The sequence below is a fragment of the Aulostomus chinensis genome, chromosome 9 (assembly GCF_037954235.1).
Source record: "Aulostomus chinensis isolate RoL2024-O1b breed Wild chromosome 9, RoL_Achi_v1.0, whole genome shotgun sequence".
Classification (NCBI taxonomy): Eukaryota; Metazoa; Chordata; class Actinopteri; order Syngnathiformes; family Aulostomidae; genus Aulostomus; species Aulostomus chinensis.
Genome location: NC_141328.1, coordinates 22,955,598 through 22,973,136, shown reverse-complemented (window position 1 = coordinate 22,973,136; position 17,539 = coordinate 22,955,598). Strand labels below are relative to the sequence as shown.

At 42.4% G+C, this 17,539-nt stretch overlaps 1 long non-coding RNA gene across 1 annotated transcript; it reads left to right on the top strand.

The window, feature by feature from the left end:
* Nucleotides 1–14,946: 14,946 nt before the first annotated feature.
* On the top strand, nucleotides 14,947–16,881 carry LOC147256383 (uncharacterized). Its single transcript, XR_015117760.1, has 3 exons — nucleotides 14,947–15,085; nucleotides 15,553–15,620; nucleotides 16,290–16,881. It is a non-coding gene; the product is annotated as an uncharacterized LOC147256383 (long non-coding RNA).
* The last annotated feature ends 658 nt before the right edge of the window (nucleotides 16,882–17,539 follow it).

Here is a 17,539-nt window from a genome sequence, read left to right as displayed (position 1 = left end):
ACCGAGCGTACAAGCATCCTGAGAGACTGGGAGGTAAAAATGCAGAGGAACTGGTACATGCTTGGAATGAACATTTGTTTTCTTTACAGTCCTGCTGCTGATGATAATGGTGACGGCAGCCCGTCTTCTAAAGTGCACTTTGGCCCATTTGTATTTCAAGGTAAACAAGATAAACACACTTGCACTTGCTAACCTTTGCGGCGCTGTTTTAACTTTTCGTTTTAAATACCAATAGATGGTTGAAGCTTTGCTGCACGCCAGAGTTTGGTGAATTTTAAAGAAGGTCTAGCGAGTGAAAGAGGAGAGGAGAGCATACAGAGGGGCCTCCAATCTATCTGCCTTCGGCCCCTCATACTCTGTGTTTGCTACAGGCTCTGCTGCAGCTTGCTTCCCTCTGCTTTAGGCACCTTTGCATTTTTTTTTTTAATTTTATTTTTAGAGGAGTGCCTTGGGCTCTAAAAGTGGGAACAAGTTCAATGCATTGTTTTTGTTTGTCTTTTCTCTGGTCACCAGTTGTATGAATGCAGAAATGGCCCTTCAGGGCGGACCACAGAAGCCTGGAAGTGAAAAAAAAAGTTTTGGAACCATTTTTTTAATTTTATATAATACTTGTGAGGCTAACACACTCTAACTCAACACAATAAACAACAGCTGGCGGCATGATTGACAGCAGCTCATCAGCTAGGCTTCAGTCGCTTGGCAACAGGGAAACAAGAACGCAGCGTGTACATTTGTCCCATGTTTGTCTGTGTTCCTCAATCTTCAGAGTGTGTGTGTGTGTGTGTGTGTGTGTGTGTGTGTGTGTGTGTGTGTGTGTTTACATTGTGACTGTCATGGGGAGAGGTGGCTACATCTTGGACTTAATTAATTACATTGGAATTCACCAAACCCAAAGTGATTACTTTTAATGGTAATGAGCTTTAATCACTCTAATGCCATCATTATTAAATTACTCTGAGTCCTTATTAGTTAGACATGAATGCATTACATGTTAATATTCATTCCATATGCGGCGCACCAATCCATTGTTATTAGTTTAATATGCCCTTAAAGCCTCTTAAAGCCGTATCCAGTGTCTAGCAACTGTATAAATTGTCTTTTTTTTTTCTTTTGAGTTGTCAGCATTCTTTTATTCTGGCGGTAGATTATAGGTTGCATTATTACAAGCATTAGATCTTTAATCCACAGAGTGAAGTGGAAGGTATTGTTCAGTGTTGAGGCGTACTACGACTGCTACTACTACTACTACTACTGCTACGAGTCATCCCTTCAACAGGAGGACAGATATGAGCCCCGTGTGAACAGCTTTACTTTAGGCAGAATTATGCTACTTATGTCAGATATGTTTAGCTTCAAAACGCCGTCAATCGAATTCCACACAGTATTAAAATCTACATATTAAACATACATACCGCTTTTTACATGTGAGACTAGGGGAGTCGGAGGGAGATCAGTCACAAAAACTATCGCATCACTCTCGGCCTGCCACGGTGGCCTTGACGTCATCCCTCAATCCAGCGGATGTTTGTTTTCGAGAAATTCCCTCCGGGCGTTCCAGGGATAGCGCTAATGGGACATTAAAAAATTCCTGCAAACTCTTTAAGCTTGAAGGTGGAATGACTTTATTATGTTAAATGAACAATCTCTCAATGCCTATAAAGCTCATGAAGATCTGCTGGGATTGATTTCCATTTAATAAATGATTTCCTCTAACTTAATGATAATTTTTCAGCGAGAGCGGCTCACTGAGTGTGTTAACACTTGTTGGAAACTGTAACAGTTCGTTTAAAATTAACTTAATGTCACGGTTCAAAGGACAATCAAGGGAGTGAGCTTAGAAACTGAAGTTTGCTTTATGTTTTATGCACCGTCCTTGTTTGTCTCCTCATTAAGTGTGTTATATGTTCAGTGTCGCTGCTCCTGTTTATGTAAATTGAATCAGAGAAAAACTGGTACATTTAAAGAAATGTAGAATAATGTAAACTGTCTATATAGCTTGAAAACCCAAAACAGTAAACTAATAAATGCTACACGAAGTGTGACTGATTTCCTCTTCTTTGTTTGTAAAGACAAATGTGTGGTACGTGCAGCATTTCTGGGCTCACCAGTGAGAGGAAAATACTTAGTGACTAAAATCTCCATTTTATGGACAAAAGGGTCTCCAGGGATTTAAATTTATAGCCACACGGAACACAAAGATGAAAAACAATACTACTTTTTTTTTTTTATAGACATGAGCATCGATAACCCTGACGTTTTGTGTTTTGTAATTGCACTTTCAATTTGATCCGATTTTTGTGTGGGAACCAGCTTTTAGATTCACTACATAACAATGTGCGACGAAGTGAAACTCATTCACTTTATTTTACACCAAATCCACCAAAACAAAAACACATTTCCTGCTTGTCAATCATTACGCTGGCCTAAATTCCACTCATTACACAACACCACTTCTCCACATTTGCTGCAGCCTTTGATCAAATCTCTTGTTTTGCCTGTACTCCTACATGGTTCTGTCCGCGCACATCTTACAGAACTATAACACTACAATGTCGAAATGGAGGGAGAAATACTTTTCCTACCTCAGCAGGAGACTGGAAGTGTCAACATGGTTGGAGCAAGCAAATATAAGCTCTTATCACTGAAGACTGCGGCCTGTTCCAAACTATCGACTGGATGAGTTTGCCAGAACTCTGTCGTGTCCTACAGAGAAAACCACCTACGAATGAAGCCGTTCTATTCAAAGGCTCTTTGACTGTGTAAGTGAATCCTGTGTGTTCCAATACTACCAGCAGTGTATAGACACACACTTTTTACTTGGGAATATCGACTGCTTTAAGTCAGTTTCGGATATTGCTGTCTTGTCCGTGTCAGAGAGATACAGTTCCACATGAGTTCATATTTATTGACGCAGCGGTGTTGAGGCCAGGACACCGTTAGCCAGTGTGAATGACTAATGTGTCCGTCACCTTTTAACCCTTGACCCCCCCCCCCCCTCCAGGAGTTTCCATTGGTTGAACAGCTGCTTCATCACCAAGCCACGTTATTCTCTTCATCACATTCAGCACTCTCACCCTGCCCTCTTGCAACAGAGGATGCATGCGGTGATGCTGAAACATCAGACTGGATCCGTCATGCCTGGCGCTACTTTTCCTTGCTGCTCGTCTGCGGAGAACATTCGAGAACATTATGCAGATGGCTGATATACTTCTGTTCGTTCTGTGAGAATCCAACTGTGTTTACTCTGAAAACAATCACATTTTCATGTGTTTGTTTGAGTATGACAACAACTGCTCATGGCAGACTACCGTATGTACAGAATATAATGTAACTGAAATATGAAAGGCCTGCTGATGAGATGATTACAGTGTGTTGTGCTCCTCATATCAGGGTTCATTTGGGTCTCTGAAACGTCAGCTCAGCTTGATGCCTTATTCGAAGAATACTTTCTTTTTTTTTTTTTTAATTTTCAGAAAACACAACACTGGTTAGAATGCGGTGTTTTCTTCAGCAAGAGATTTGAGGAGTTTGGATGTTTTCTGTGCAAGGTTTTTCTCATTTGTTTCAAGAATAAGAGCCAGGCATTCAGCTCCATAATCAGTTAAAAAGTCCACTCGCTCATTTAAAAGAGAACACAGGCAAAAAAAAAACCCCCCAAAAAAAAAAAAAAAAGTTTTTTTTTTAACAGCTTATAAATATTTCCAATTAACAGTCTGTTGTGTTCTTTAATCAATTATTAATGCTCTCATTGTCTCATCAGGACCGGACTATTGCTGCAACTGTCTGGGAGACAGTGAAAAACCTGATTATCTCTGAGGCTGCAGCAAAACTTATCTGGCCTGGAGCGTAGCGCCAAACTTCGGACTGGAGGCAGAAGGGAGGACCCTCTGACCTCATCTGACCGCCACTCACTGGATGGCATTAGTCTGGCTGTGGTTACCCAAAAGCTAAATAACCAAATACTTTAATCAAGAGTTGGTGTGGAACAATCAAGAGCTGCAATGAATGACTTTTAATTTTGTAAAATGCACAGAGGCATAATTCCAAATGAATGCTAATGTTACTATGAGTGGTAGTAAAATATATCATTTTCACAGCTCCGTGGAGACGTTAGGGGCGTTATATCTTTCATCCTGTTCTAATGTTTTTCTGTCACCCAGCAGCCAAAAGTTGATCAATGCAGCTTTAATGGCTTGAAATGACTCAAGGCTTGTTAGTGTTTTGAAAAAAAAACAAAAAACAGGTTGAATATAATCATTTAAAGAAGTTCATATTAAGATATGGAAATGTGTGGGAATATAACTACAGGATACTCTAAGGTACTCCATATTTCCCTGTGTCAAATAGATTTGAGGAAAGTTTAAGGACTTTTTTTGCACATCTGTCTCTCCTGCTGGAGTCCTCCCAGACGTCCCCAAACTTGGCCTTCGACTCTAGACAGCAGCAACTGCAGCCGAGAACAATTACATGTCGGCCGACTGAAAGTAATTCCACGTGACCTCTCAGATGGCCATGCCAGCTCTTCCTCTCATAGCCATGGGTAGTGTTTATTATAGCACCATCTTCAGGCGGACGTATGCGTTGCGTAGTTTTCTTTATTCACCACATGCAGTTGATGGAAATACACCTAATTCACAATTGTTTGTTCGTTTTGCTGCCATCTCAAAACATTTTCTTAAAATTCATTCAATTAACTGAAAAGCAGACAAGTGTGTGAGTTGTTCGAAGGGCCCTCAGATTTGTGTGACCTTTGTGTCAGGGACCTGAGGGGGGGAAGGAGAGTGTGACGGAGTACTGTTTTTACGCTTGTCTGGGCTCCGTCTGCCATACCTACAAGTCTAGCTTTTCAGTGTTAAATTCAGTTCGTAGGTTTTTTTGAGAGCAGGATAAGGCCCCCCTCCTCTTGGCTACAACCTCACACTCCTGTCGCATTCATTTGTAACAGCGAGCTTCGAAGACTTGTGTGATCCTCTACGCCTCTCAGCCACCTCTGTGCTGCGAGTGGGTCTAGCACAGCCTATGCAAATGAACAATGTTCAACTTCTCTCCTTGTTGGCTGAAGAACAGCTAGCGGGGACAGATGTCTGAGCGTGGACGAAGTGGAACGGCGACAGTGTTCTTTACTAACGTGGGAACATCACAGCTGACAAGGAGTGACCTTGGAAGGCGTCAACAATGCCGGCGCTACAATATTTTCATTCTTTTGAGCAGCAGTGAATATCCGTCCTTCTCTTCTTTCTCTGGTCATGTAGCACCGATTGCAAAAAATATTTGCCTTTCGACTGCATCGACAGACACTTTTATGAAAAGACCATCTTCACAGTGGTGAAAAACTTCTTTAATAACACCCCCCCCCCCCAACCTCATACATATTGTTTTGCAGCATGAGGAACAGATGTGGAGAAATTATGAAACTATTGTGATTGCTCAGAGGAAGAACAAAACAAAATGGTGTTGAGAGAAGTCAGCATTTCTACACAATATTGTGCCCTGGAGCAAAAGAAATGGAACGCCACGGAGGACTGTGCATTGAATCTATTATTTTTTATGACTTCGACACATTTAGAAGTATGTACTGAGTCATTCAACACTGAGAGGATTATATTTTCCCTGGCTGCCGTCAGCTGTGAGCCCCGCAGCAATCAGTTCAGGATGCAAGACGACGTGGACTTTTCTGCGGGCGCCACACAGTATAAACATATTGGACCTGCCTGTGCAGCGATGGTAATCCCTCAAGGGTTTATAGTAGGTGCCAGCTAGGCCTTCAGCTTCAAGTGTCTGAGATTGGCTGAGCCTGACTCCCCTGGCATTCTTCATCTTCATGTTTACCTCTGTAAATCAGCCTTGGGACTTTGAAAGCAGCACCATAAATCCAAGTTATTATTACTACTATTGTTAATATCAGTAGCCTCCAACAATCAGGAGGCTCAGAAACACCGATGTTAACTTCCCGTAAACCATGAGCACGGTTGTCATTTACCCAAACGTAACCATCCTGTAACCTTTCACTTCACCCCAAATTGTATTCTACCTTTCAGGTACTCACAGATAGGTGTCTTGAACTTACTAAAACTTTTTTTTTCACCTCTGTGTCACTTCTTTGTGACTCCAGAATGCAGAAAGAGCGAGCCATGTATATTTAGCTTGAAGCTAATAACAACCGACACCTGTAGCTCGCCGTTAACCTTTTCTTGGGCTTCTAGCCAATCTCTGTTAGCTTGTACAGGCATTCATTTTGTGAGGCCCACTTTGTTTTGACTGAAAAAGTAGGTACCTGTAGTTTTGTTGTTTTTACTGTCAGTCATCACCTTCAAACCTTCCTAGAGTTCCCTGCACATTGCATCCCTTCTTTCCACTGAGCACTAAGCATCTTTGAGGGTTGTAAAAGTCTCCATCAGCTTCAAGCTAAATATATGTAGCTGGCCTCCTATGCATGCAGGAGTCACAAAGAAGTGATGCAGCAGCTCTTTGAGCTCAAAACATCTTTTTGTGAGTACTTGATCGGTGACGTACGTTTTTTTGGATGAGGTATTACTTTAATGTGTCAAGCGATCTTTCACACACACCCTTTGCAAAGACGGAAAGCCCAATACATCGATCTGAAGACAAACGATAGGCTAGCAGTTGAAAAAGAATAAGAGCTGCAGTTTTACTGTCCTCCTGGGCCTCCCTGAGTTTAGCTACTTTACAACATGCAGCTATAAAGACACAAAAAAGGAAAAAAGGCTCTCATGACTCACAATCTCAATAACGTCTAACTTTGGCATCAAGTATGTTTTATCTATGTCTCATAAACAACTTGGCGGGCAATAATTCAAGAGACACTTGAGGAAATGTGTGAAGAAATAAACGAGACACACCTACGAGCAATTTAGAGAATCTAATCTATTTAACTTTCAAGTTTTTGCTCTGCGGGAGGAAGACGGAGAAAAACCATGCAGGCAGGTACAGGGAGGACACGAGACTGGTCGGCCGGCCAGGTTTGCCTCCTCCCTGTCAGGTGAAAATGCTAATTGATCATTCGGCTGCTACACTTACGAAAAATATATCACTTATATTTCCTGTAAATGTTTCCAATTGGCTTGGTAGTAGAGTGGCTGTTTAGCAACCGAAGGGTTGCTGGTTCAATCCCACTTCCCCCGGTGACCATGTTAAAGTGTCCTTGAGCAAGACACTGAACCCCTGACGGCCTGTGACGGACTGGCGACCCATCCAGGGTGAACCCCGCCTCTCACCCAGTGTCAGCTGGGATAGGCTCCAGCCCCCCCATCCTTCCTCAAGGAGTTTGTTTCTTTAAAGATCTGTCTTCTCTCAAATTCGATAAATACTCAATGATCAATGTAAAAAAAAAAACTGCATATTAATAGACATATTTAAGAATGTATACATAGTACATCGATCTGCTTATAACGTAATACATTTTCAATACATATACACACGAAATACAAGACAATGAAATCTGAAATATGTAAAAAATGAAAATTATGTAGCTCGTACTTCAAAATGCGTATGCACCTTTATACCCATATAGGAGAAGAAAGAGTGTCTAGCACTGTTAATGACCGTTTCTCATCCAAGCCACTTGATCTCTTGCACAGGTACTGAACATCAAGTTGCTCAGTCATGAGCCACAGGTGCTCCTCATGATGGGGTCATTTGAAGGTCACCCATCGTAATTACGCAGATGTCACAAGCCAACGGAGGGGGAAAGCAATCAGCATGTTGCAAGTTGCCATTACAATTAAGCAAATTGCTGCAGCTGTAAATGTTCAATTTTAGCAAGCCTCCTTAGAATTTGGTTTGAGTAGTTTGGTACTTAAAAAGACTGCAGAGTAGGGTTAGCAACACCGGTTCGTGATCTAAATATTCATCTTTTGCATGTTTGATCACGCAAGACCAGCCTCTCGCATAGGTGATGAAATGTGAGGTTTTTAAGTTGACAACCGGAGAATCTCTGCACAGTCCAGAGATGCCTGAGAACATCTGGTTTACGTGGCTGTCGCCCCCACAGACGCCTCGACCTGACTGCTGGGTAACGTTGCAGCAGGCTTCAGTGGGCTTTAAGATGGACTCCGTTCCACTGATGGATTAATTCTGGATTCACTGGTGCTGGTTCAGGAAGGAACATGAATAGAATTGGATATTATGTTGTCTGTCGGCATGCTGTCACTCCTTACCACAACGGTACTTGACCTCATGTCGCTAGGTTTCAGAAGGCTGCTCCATGTGACCTCCTTACTATGTCCCCTACTTAGCATCTATAGAACTGCATCTGAATGTATGAATATATGAATACAATACTTATGTAGTCCTGAATTAACACTGAAACCCACTCTGCACCTCATATTTTATACTAATTAAGACTAGCTGCCAGGCATGCAGGTTTATGTATGAACCTTTCAAATGAGATTAAATTCAGATTTCTTTTTTTTCACTCCATTCCACCTTTGAAGAATAATTTGCAAAAATAATGAAGGGACCTTTAGTGCACCTCAGTGATGCCTGTGGAGATTTGATTAATGCTGGAAGACTATTAATGACAGCTGATCCTTCAGCTGGTGAGATCGCTGCAGTGTTGCTCATGAGGTGGGAATCAAACAAACTTTTAACCTGAGGAAATTGTTTGTCAATGAAAACAACCCATTATTCATCTACGCTCTAATAATTTCACTCTCTTATCACAGTACAACCAACGCCATACAGAAATCCAACTCCTTTTAATTCTCAAAGTAGAAGTTGCTGTAAACCGGTCGGCACCGACGCCACCTACCACCAACACTGCAACCCCGTCTCTACCTCCAGTTCATAGTTTTAAGCATTTTCCTCTGGCTTCAATATCAATATCATTGTCAAAGTTTCAACTGCCGCCTCATCTGACTCGAATGTGGCCACCGTGCCCCAACAACTGCAAACGAGCTCTTTTACTGTCATGATCCCTGTCTTGTGTTTCCTGTTTTACTTTGTTGTCATGTCCTGTCTTCCTGACCTCCCTCCTGTGATTACCTCATGTGTCTCACGTGGTTAACTGCACCACCTGTGTCTCGTTTTCCCTCATGTATTTAACCTCTGTTATTCCCCTCGTCGGGTCATTGTCCTGTTTCTGCACGTAGTCGCTGCATTGCACCGTTGGTGTCTTGTCGCCACGTGTCGTGTTGTTGCCACAGTCACAAGTCTCCAGTCATGAGCCGCCAGTCACAGGCATCCAGGTCTCCCCGGTCTCAAGCCTCAAGTCTCCAGTCTCTTTAATAAACCTCGTTGTGCACCCTCCTTCCTTCGTCTGCATTTGGGTTTACCTTCCTGCACCTCAACCCCTGACAGAATGACCCAACCAACAAAGACCCAGCAGACTACTCCCCTCCCACGCCAGATGAACCTTTTGGAATATTTTGTCTATAAAGCAAGGCAAACGGCACAGAAAGAGTCACAGAATGTGGAGGATTTCTTGGGCACCTGGCTGGCCCGGGGGGTCCTCGCTCCCTCGTGCGGGAGACCCAGGAGCTCCCGGCCTGCGGGCAAAGGGCAGGCTGGCCGCCCTTGTGCTCAACGACGGTCAGATCCAGCCCTCACCGCAGCTACGCAGCTGCCACCCTCTGACGCCGTTCCTGTTCCGGTGTTGGGTGTTCCGGTGGACGCGATTCCTGTTCCGGCGTTGGGGGTCCAAGCGGCCGCAACTCCTGCTCCCCCGCCAAGGGTCCTGGCGGGCGCCACACCCATCCTGGCACCGATGGTCCTGGTGGGCATCACCCATATCCAAGCGGCTGCTACTCCTACTCCTGCCTCGCCAAGGGTCCTAGCGGGCGCCACTCCTGTCCCGGCACAGAGGGTCCTGGCTGGCACTACTCCTGCTTCGCCAAGGGTACTCGCAGGCGCCACTCCTGTCCCAGCGCCGAGGGTCCTGGCGGGCATCACCCCTATCCAAGCGGCTGCAACTCCTGCTTCGGTGGTGGGCACCACTCCTGGAGTGCCTAAAGCCTCCAGGTTTCCCCAGTCTCCAGTCTCAAGCCTCCAGTCTCTTTAATAAACCTCTGTGCACCCTCCTTCCCTCGTCTGCATTTGGGTCGACATCCCCTCATCCCTCATCCTGCCTTATGACATTTACTTCCTCGTTGTCGAACTCAACCACTCCCGCTAGTTTCTGATTAGGCGATAGACTTGGTAGGGTGATCTAGGGATGCAAAAATTGGAGGGAAAAACTAGGAGCAAGGCAAAAAAAGAAAAAAAAAAGCCAACAACAACCCCCCCCCCCTTCAAAAGACAAAAGAAGAAGAAATAATTGAAAACAAAACAAACTTGAGAATTATTGTTTTTGACGTCATTAAGTATAAAAACCATTTTTCTTCAAAAACATAGGGGGACAACTAGAATGTTCCAAATAGAAGAGGAGACGTTAGTGATTGCCTGACTGTTTAACAAGGCTGTTTCTAATGAGCCAGACATACTTTCTGCACACGAATCTCCAACCCCATCAACCTTGATCAATTGACGACTGTAACAGACAGATTCATCTCAGCTAATGAAGACACCGAACAATGTTTTTGCGATGTTCTGCCCCCCCCCACACACACACCAACCCTGGAAAAATACTGCTTGTCTGGTAACTTATCTAATTGCCACAGGGCATCACCTCTGTGTTAGATTTCCTTTATTAGTTTTCCAAACCCAAACGAGGCTCATTAGCCGGCTCGCTCTAATTAGAGGACATATATCAGAACACTCTTGGGTTTCCCACACTGCATGCCGGGAAAAATGAAATGCCATTAATCAATCTGGCCTCCTGTTTAATGTTCTGGACAGTCGAAACAAACAAAATACTGATTGGAGTCAGTCATGCAGAAACGAAGTTTGTTCAATGTACACAAAGTAAACACCGGAAGCAGGCAGGCATTTGCTTTTGTGGAAAAATCTCCCCGAGCTCGACGGAAGTCAGGCATAATTTAGTTTGCTGCGTGGAATAAAAGAGATTTTTCTACATTCCAGATAATTAGCGAGCTGAATGCAATTTAAATATTTCCTGATATTTAGAGCGTTACCCTCAAACTAAAATGTTTCGGGCGATTAAGCGAGCATACTTTTTATCGCTCGGAGACAAGTTGGAGGAGGATGCATCTTATATGGAGGGAAGACAAAGAAAGCCATTGTGTGATTTCAAATATTCTCTGACGAGCTCACATTTAGCACAGAACATAAACTGAGCCGAACGTTTCTGGTTTGTCTCACTCAGTTTTTGAGACGTTCATGAATTATAACAACTTTTATCAAGCTGTTCCATTACCCGGAGGAATAGTTATTTCTAATCTGCTGCTGGAAAACCTTTTTCTTTTGAATCTAAAAAAGCTCAAGACCCTTATAAGCTTTAATAAAGAGCCCAGTCTTGTAAATAAATATTCCAAATAATTAAGTCTTACATCACTTGATTTCCCCACCAGTCAGCGTGCCAGTTGTATTTCTGCTTTGGTTGAACTTTTTATTCTTTATGTCATCAGGTGACGGCAGTTTTAAGGATTTTTTTTTTTTTGCGAGCAGAGCTAAATCGTAGGAATCTCTCGGCACTGAAATGTATCAGGACGGACAGAAAATCATAGCAGCATTTACTGAAAAGTATCCGCATATTCCTTCTTCACTGACTGGACAAGACAGCTACCAAATCAAATCAGTGGAAGCACAAGATGCAAGTTAAATTTAGACTGGTGGAGGTTCTGGGGAACATGAAACCTTGTACATTATTCACAAGTTCAACGGCCGAACATGCGCATGTTGTGAAAGATGTGTGAGGTGAAGTGTGATGGGCATCTGCCCTCTTGATTTTCTTCTGTTTTTTTAATCTTTTTTTTTTTTAATTTTGACTTTTTAATGTTTGTTTGTTTGTTTTTTTAGCCACAAATATACTTCTTATCTTGTATTTTAGAACATTAGCAAACTTGCAGGTATGGAAAGGAGAGCTAACGGACGCAACCGCTTCAATATTTTGGAAGTGACTTTGTAGAACAGTTTTTACAATTTTTTATTTTTATTTTTATGGTAATACCGTTACACCCAGGCGTTATCCTTTGTTTTTTCTCATGAGTGGCACATGCAGGATTCATGAGGAACATTTAAAGAATCCCGGGAACAAAACAAGACGATTAAACTAATGGAAAAAAATGAACCTTCCAGAAACCAGAGCAGAACTACTCAACACAACCTGACAAAGAAACAAGAGAACTAATGAAACATGGCGGTAAAACATAAGAGGAGCTGACTGGAAACAGGTGACCACACAAAGACGGCAGAAGGAAGTATTTTCAAAATAAAATAGAAACTGACTACAACTCAAAGTGCTTTACAAGTGTTTAATATTAGAATCTTAGAATGGTGGGAGGTTACAAGACGAATGTGTCCCCCAAAATAAAAAGACATTATCTGATTAAGACCAAACTTATGAGGTGGTATTAATATAGTAAATGATATGAAAGATAGGAAATGAAACACGGAATAAAATAGATTGTAATAAAATAGAATCTTAATAGAGAACATTAAAATGATCAAGGATGAACACTGCTAAAGCCATAAAATTATGAGACGCCATGTAAAAGTTGAAAAATGAGGACGGGCCTATCGTCTCAGGTCCTCTGGGCTCCTCCGGCGTCTCAGTGACTAAAGCGCTCCGCTGAATGACTAAAAGAGGAGATGGAGAGGATCTGAGGGGCTTCGCTGGTTCATGAACTGAGAGGCTCAGAGACGTATTCAGGTGCGAGGCGGTGGAATACCTCACAAACTGGCTAAATGATGTCAAACCAACATCACCATCACATGAACTGGTTTCATGAGCTGCTTTAAACAAAAATGGATAAAAATAAATTGTATTATTGTTATTTATTGGTAGTATCATTATTTCAGTCTGAATTGGTTTGCTACTTGTGGCAAAGTTAAGTTATATTTTTAACCTTAAGTGTTGCCGTGAAAAGAACATTTCTTCAGAGAAGCATTGGGTGTGCGTGTTGGCTTGTGAGTCACCCCTCCGCTTTTGCTGTTGTTCGGTTCACTCTCACTCAACACGTTTGCTAATTATTGTATTTAAACAACAAGAGAATTTTGATAAGGCCTGGTAATAACCTTCTTGCCACCGTGCCTTCTGTTTGAACACGACTTCCTTTAATTTCCCTCACTGATATTCTGGCTCTGATAAAAACAGGGCTCTCTGATGTCGCTGTGAAAACCGTCTTCAAAGTGGACTATTGTTTGTGAGAGGATACGGTGAGTTAAAGGATGGCGCCGTTATCACTGAATGACAGATAAACATCACCGAGGTTAGAAGAATCAGGAAAAAGGAGCGAGACAAATAGAGACATTTTATTTTGATCACAAACATGGTCTCCTACGAAGGACTAAAGGATGTTCACAGCGCTGCCTTGAATCCTCCTCCGAGTCCTCTGATAACAAGGGCGGACCACATGCTGCTCTTTTGATCCAAGCCTCCTTTAAGAGACACGCTATGAAGGATCTTAGTATGTGCTGAATGCTAATATCTCAAATTGAGCCTAATGGATGGGATTATGTTCGTCGTACTTGTATCTCCATCCATCGCCTCATCTGTATTTATAGATACACAGGAGTCCTCTTATACGTGTCACTGGCTAGGATGTGTATGTGTGTGTGTGTGTGTGTGTGCGTGTATGGTGGGGGTCTAAGCCGCCTTGCAACCTCTAATGCACTGAAGCTATTGAACAGGCGAGAGGGGCTGTATTGACTTTGATCTGAATTGAGCGACTTTCATGGTCAATTTTACACGGGTCGCTAGTTCCGCGCATCAGTTCACCCTGAGCCTTTGGGCCGAGAGGAAATTAGATTCTTTCTTGACTTGAGGATCTACTGCAGTGTGAAGACCAGATACACTCATCGCATGACCTAATATTGTCTCTTTGACACACACACACACACACACATACACACATACACACACACACACATTATGGTTTATGTAACAGACAGTTGACTTCCTGTTGTATTTCAATTACAAAAAAATAATAAAATTCTGTCGCTATGCAGTCCCATACCCACCCATTTCCACATTTTTCAAACACCAAGATGTTTTATCCATAACAAAACAGGGTGGTGTTATTGGTGCATAACTGACTGTTTGGTGATGATGTCGCCCCTTTTTTTTTTTTCTAAATCTAAAACATGGCAATTCATTCATCAGAGCAAGCAGCTCAAATTCATGTGTGGCATCATGGCGGTGGAGGAGGGTGTATTTGAATGATGGAATGATGAATAGATTGAAAACTGGGGGTTAAATAAATACTTTTTCATTACTTCAAAAATGTAGAGAATGGATTTGAAACTTTTTTTCAGGTTTTCCATTTCTGTATTGCAATTTCTTTATTTTACTTAGGAAAAACCATTTAAAAAAACCCAACTTATTTCACGTGATAGAGTCACTGCAGACTGTGTTACTCTGAAATGAAAAGAAAACAAAGCAGATGTTTGTTTTTTTGCTGTGTCATGGTGACAAGACAACATGTTTAATATCTCCGATGTCTTCAAAAACATATATAAGTGTTCCATTTGGGTGTGAACATAGTTTGCTACTTGTGCACCATTTCAGTACAGACTCGCCATTTTTTCACAGTGAAAGTCTATGAGGCGTTACTTGACACACGGAAAACTTAAAACCATGTGGAATGTGATGTGAAAACATCCTTCGTGACGTGTTGCTGAAAGGCAACCCCGTGAGACCAGCGTCACCAGGAGAGAGGCCTCCAGCCAGCCTCCGATCCAGGTGTGCAACATTATTTTAAAGTGAATTTCACCATCAAATCAGCGAGTAACGAACCAACGTGCAGCAGGTGTTGCTGATTACACAGCTGCTGCTGCAGCGCTGGCTTTGAACAAGGAGAGCCTGGTGTTATCAGTTTGATTTATCCATCCGTCCGTTTTCTACTGCTTATCTGCTAAGGGTCACGGGGGGCTGGAGCCTCTCCCAGCTGCCTTCGGGCAAGAGGCGTGGTTGACCCTGGATGGGTCACCAGTCCATCGCAGGGCCATCAGGAGCAATTAGGGGTTCAGTATTTTCCTCAAGGATACTTGGACATGCTCACCGGGGGAGGTGAGGATCGAACAAGCGACCTTTCGGTTGCTTGATGGCCACTCTGCCACTGCCCCGGGTTTGATGTATATGTTTTTAATTTTAATTATTTAAAAAAAAAACAACGAATCACATTCTGAAGCAAATCCAATCCAATGATTATTCTTTCATACAGTCACTGAAACAAAAAGAAAAGGAAAATATGAGAATTAGGTGCAATTTTGTTGTTTGGCTGAAGCTTTCCATGGATCATTTTCACATCATCATTTGTTTGCTCTGGTCTGAATCAGTTTGTAAACCTAAACGCTTCTCCCCTCCTCTCACCCCACATATTGGTCATGATGCCTCTGAAGTTAGAGCAAGAAGTAAATTCAGAAAGTACTGTGCATATTTCTACTTTTTTTTTCTTTTTTTTCCTTTTTGTTTAAATATTTCATCCACTTTTTCAGCTCCTCAAGCTGTTATGTTTTTCTGTGTTCATCCCAAAGCGCAAAACACACCTGGCCACAGGAGCAGATTACTTTCGGAGTTCACCTGGAAGTTGGGTCAGACTGAGGTAATACTGGAACTAAAACCGCCTCCTTTCAAGTGTCTTGGTGCAGGTATTTTAATGATCATCTTATTTAATCCGGCCCGATCCTGTTAGACCTCGCGGGGAAACAATCCAAAGACCCGTTACACCACAGTAAAAATTGCAGCTAAAAAGGTTTGGCAGATTTCATCACCTGTGGTAGGTCCAGACCCAAGACACTGCATGTTTACAGTGTATTCATAACATAAAGGAAACATTGCGGTGTTGGTATAATACACAAACTGCATCCTGCAGATTTGCTTTGTGTGCGGCCACTATCCGTCCTGACCACCTCCCTACGACTCTGCTGTGCTGCATAATTACAGCACTTCATCCAACTGTTAAATATCGCCTGCAGAAAATGATGTTTCCCCTCTAAACATAATTAGGATATAGTATATGAATATAATTTGGAAGGGATAAGGTTGTCTATAAAAAAAAAGAAATGCAAAACAGCCCCTCTGTAACCACGCAACGACAACTTCACACTCACTAAATGCGGAGGTTCTACTTCAAGCAGGGCGTCTTGGAAGGGCTGCAGGACTGTGGATGTTCGTTGAAGATTCAGTCAATGATGCTATTGTCAATCAATGGAGATAAAAAAGAAAATCCAAAGCTGACCTTTTTATTTCTAATGGTTTGCATCTCTAAAAGCCCCTACTCATCAAGTTTCATGGCCTGGTGGCAGCGAGCAGCCAATCGGCCGAGGCAGAGGACACATGCTTGACAGGAGAGACTCAGCACAAACTGTGAAGCCCAGATGGACCACATGGACATACCTTTGAAGATGAGATGCCGCCAGCTGGAAAAAGGATGAAAATAACTTGATTTTTTTTTTTTTTTTTGCCCAAGAGCATGGATTGGCATAGGAAATGCACAGAATGAAAGCAATTCACAGAGTAACATACAGAGAGCTGACGTTTCAAATTGGCCAAGCTGGAAGGAAAGAAATCAATCTGGGAAAACAAGCTAGAATGTACCTGGCTAAATAGCAAGAGACGTGAGGAAAGGAGGCTGCGGTAAATAGTAATTAGTAGTAATGATTGTAATAGTAGATAAATAGATCTTGAAATGTGCCCAGTATTGCTCTGGAACACTGAAGCACACTTACATTTTCCAGTAATCCTTTTGTTCAGTTAAAAAAAAAAAAGAAACCTACATCTAATAAATCAATTCTTACGTCATTTCTGCAAGAAAGGGAAGCATTTGTGAAACAATAAATGCTACTATTTGTCTCAGCCAGCTGGAGGGATGTGTTTGTATGAGTGATTGACAGCCGCTGAGAGGCTTCCAGGGTGTCGGTCACATTGTAGGAAATGAGAAGCAAAGTGAATAAACTGGTGGGGTAGCTAACATATCATTGGCAGCCTGTGTGCATCTGAGACCTCAGATGACATTTGCTGTAAACTGTATGTGGCGAGATGTGCGGCAGCTGAGCAGCGAGCTCTCCTGGCGAATGTTTGTTTGGTGGCTCATTCAACAAGCTAATGTGCTGAACAAGAACATCATCTGCAGCTCGGATTCAGGAAAACATCATTCCACAAAGACGGCAAATTGCCTTTTTATTGATCAAATGAAATTCAGACTTCATGGGAGTGGGGGTGGGGTGTGTGTGTGTGTTTTGTGCTGTTCGCCTTCATTTTAAAGGCTTTCATTATTTTAATGTCCTTTTTTTTTTTTAAAAATCCAAATTTAATCTTTCTCCTGGTGTATAAAATGTAGATGGAGTCACACCTAAACCCGAGAAAAGAGTGCACGAGAGTTAATGAGCTCATGTTCTTGTTATGTATCGTTGAGGTTCCACAGGGATCAATCTGCGGAACAATTCGATTTAGCGTATACGTTAAAGATACCAGGGCAGATTTGTGAAAATGACTGAGGGGGGAGGGGTGTTGTTAAAATAT